Below are 3,909 nucleotides of genomic sequence, written 5' to 3'. Positions count from 1 at the left end.
CTAATACTGCACATACTACATAATGAGAACAACAACACTGGCAATACTGCATAATGCCAAATATTAAAAACAACAGCCATCCTTTCTACGACCATTCATGATGCTGCACACACTTCTTGTCCGTGGCAGCTGCAGATATCATTTTAAAGATGACACAGCAATGTTTGTCTATGGGAGATCACATTCCACATGTGGCTTTGCAACAGGAGAAGAAAGAACATACCGCAGCACTTTAGAGGCTGGTGAGAAAGCACAGCTGACGAACATTACAGGCAATTAGCAGCTGCTCTGTCTGGCTGCAGAACTTGAGCTGTATCCTCTGCCATTACCCTGGCTTTAACCATGCCTGACTGGAGGCTGAAAGGCCTGGCAATGACATGCTGTTTTTAGTAGTGCTTTTATGCAAAAACATCATTATTTGCATTATATAATTATATTAAATTATATTAAATGTATATGTCTTCAGTGCACGGCTGCTTTGTTGGATACTTACTTACATAACATGAATTATTTAAAAAGGTTTTCATGTAATGGTTTAAGGCTACCTGACCAATTTCCATTGGGGGAAAACAATTATTGCTGGTCTAATGTTTATTTTTTTGCTGAGTAGTGTTTTTAGGGCGGCCAGGTTGATTCTAATGGGTGTCTCTTAGGAGGTCACAATATACACCTTCACCCTTTGCACCTGGTAACTGTTGATGCAGTATGAATTGGCTATGCAGATTCTAATACAATTTAAGCACCGGTACTGCTGCGTAATTAGAATTAATAAGTGTTCTGTCAGTGTCCCCTGAGCCAGGTATGCTGCGCCCCCATTGTCCTGGGGCTAAATCAAGCCTGCTCTTATAAGCTTTCACTATGTAATTGATGCTTAGTGCACTCTTAGTCCACATGATGGACTGAATAGGCTTAATGGACTGCTAGATCGCCTTCCTGCTCTCGTCGACTCCTCTGCAGATTGTGCTTCTTCGTGTCCTCAGAGGCCTACAGCAGCGCTCAGGCAATCAAAGAAACAACACTGGGGAATGGCTGTTGTTTTTTGTTACGCATTCTGCTTGGCTTAGAGAGACGGAAAAATGCTTGGGTACAGGAAAGGCGCAAGTTTCACGCATTTGAAAATTAACTTAAATAGAGTTTGTGCTAGCGGAAGGAGGCACGCTGCAGTGTGTCCCAGAACCGATGACGACCTGCTGTAGCTGCTGGGTCGGCCTCAGTGAGACAGTGAGACATTATCTATGATGAATTGTGCCATGCTCACGTTTGATGGCCTGATGGCTTTTGACATTGCTGGGTATTGGACTGTTGGCAAAACAGAATACATCCAGGAACAGAACACAGAGTGACTGTAAGGCAAGAAGAAATACATGGTTTTGCAAATGCGTCCAGACAGAATTGATCAGCCGCCGGAAATTTCAGCCGAGAGTGAAAATAGAGGGCAGCTGTCAGAATAAGGAGAGGAGACAATGTTTGCAAAGGACTTGCAGGGGACAAAATCTGTAACATTCTGTAGCAATCGCAAACAGTGGGGAACTACGAGTTATTCCCGTGCCCTGCTGCAGTACAACACATCATTCAAAGCATAAGCTCTTAAGTGTGCCATGGCTTTGTTACAGGGTGTAAATGTTCAATGACTTTTCTCATGAATGAGAATCCTTGCTCAGTTACCAGCATATCTCTTTTTATCTATGAAAGAAAGAAGCTTTTAAAGTCTTTCCACAATGAAAAATGCATAGAAGAGCAACTCTTCTTTTTCCATAATCAAGAAGTTGGCAGATAGCAGAGTCTTTGGTAATGTCTCCTTCTTGGAAAATTGATTGCCGTAGTGAAAAAAAGTTTTAAAATGGAAGAGATCCAGATCAGCCGCTTTCATGACAGGCAAGCAGAATTGGCTTCTTTGGCTTGTTTCTACTGATACACTTGTTCCTCCAACAAAATGCCTAGATAACTAAAGGCTTAGTGGGACTCCAATTAAAACAGGATGGCATTTTAAAGACCAAGCAAGAAAAGGTTAAATCCAAGCCAGCACGCAACCAGAATGGCATACAATGCAATACCTGGAGGCCCATTTGTTTTATAGTTCGAAGTAAAACATGTTCTGAATTAATGCCTGGCTGTTCACCTTGTACAACTGCGACTGTCTTAAGCGTTCATGCAGCATGTTTTTGAGAGTTGGCAAGAGTGTTTTTCTGGTCAAATGAAGTGAATAATTAGATGTAGATACTGACATTCTACTATAAGTACAGTCTATCATTTTTACACCATTATATTTGATATATGGTGAGGAAAATGAGTAGCTAATAGTAGAAATTGTAAGCTTCTACTGTAATTACAGGTGCTACAGCAATTACATCAAAAGGCACACTGGCATAGCAAGTGTGACAGGGTTATGTTGGAACCCCTGTGAAAAGCAAAAAATGGGTGTAAAACTCATAGAGCTTGTTAAAACTGGACAAATCAATTGTGCAACCACGTCCACGTCCTTTTCTGCATTACAATATGTGCAAATCTAAAATATGCATTTATGATAGACAATATTATAAAGTCACACTTAGATATAAGCATTCAATAGGACAAAAAGTGCTTTACTAGACTATTTATAAACAGATTGTCAATATTTGCAATATGTAATAAGATGCTATATGAATACATTTAATTGACATAAGAGGTAATATTCTATTTGTACCACTTTCAGGTCATTAAAACCTCATTGCAACATTGCAAACAAACACTGGACTCTGAGTCCAGTGAGTGTGACGAGCGTCATTAGTTTCACATCGAGACAATAAATAGGGTTTAAAACACAGTCTTTCTTTTGTCTATTAAAGAAACTCTACATTGCTGAATGAAGCACCTGTTTTAGCTTCATTAAGCCCCAATAGAACACTTTAAGGGTATGGTAGAATGGGAGATCCACAGCATGAAAGTGCTCCTGAAAATCTGGGGGACTTGCCTGATGCAAATACAGCAACATGTGGAATGTGGCCAAAATTTTGTAAATCCATGCCAGGAAAAATGTTGGCAGTCCTGAGATCTAAAAGGAGGCCTTTTAGTTTTTTTGGTGTGTTTTTTTGTGTTAGTATAGTGTTTTCATACTAAATTGCTTGATAAGTGTATGTTATAATAACATGTATGCCATTTTATAAAAACGAAATGTGTATATAGCCTTTCTAAACCCAGTGTTTGTTAGCAATGTTAGCCTATCATTGCCTTATGGAACTTCGGCGTTGAGACATGGATGCCATGGTAAATGTCAGTTTCTATCTTTTGTGCTGTTATTGACTTTCTGAAGGTGGTTAGTGAGGATTGGGAAACTGTTGGGAAACAATGGCCAGTGTTTGCATCCACCAATTTTAAATCTTAACATTTTAGCCTGTTGCATAATCAATATGAGATCAATTTATCAATTGATTATTGGATTGGAACATCTACCTAATGTCAAGGTTCTAGCCAAGTCCCCCTTCCCCACACATTAGAACCAATGTAAAAGAGATGTGTGGAGTGTGTAAAGCCCACCCCACATAATATAAAGTTTCAATTAAAGGTTTTAATATATATAACCATTTTTATAAAAGTGAGAGAGAAGAACCTAAATTTCAAGAACTTTCACTTCCTGTTATGTAGTATGTATGGAGTTTTACAGACATTATTGCAGAAATATTAGCAGATTTCCATTGTATCACCCCTCTGCATTGGCATTGCCAATATAGTCAAGTCAAGTCAGACCTGCCGGAGTCGTCAGACATACCCAGATGCTGATTCTCAACATTCTCTGCCCTCCATAAAATTCCTCTTAGAACTAACTTTTCTCCTTTTACCTTCTTCGAGTAAATGACCACCCAGCCCGACCTGCTGGAAGATTGCCCGCTGAGGTCCCCTTTACCTGCGTCTAACCAGCTGCCACCTACCAGT

Source organism: Salminus brasiliensis, chromosome 14, assembly GCF_030463535.1.
Source record: "Salminus brasiliensis chromosome 14, fSalBra1.hap2, whole genome shotgun sequence".
In the NCBI taxonomy this organism is placed as follows: domain Eukaryota; kingdom Metazoa; phylum Chordata; class Actinopteri; order Characiformes; family Bryconidae; genus Salminus; species Salminus brasiliensis.
Note: the sequence above shows the minus strand (reverse complement) of the source record.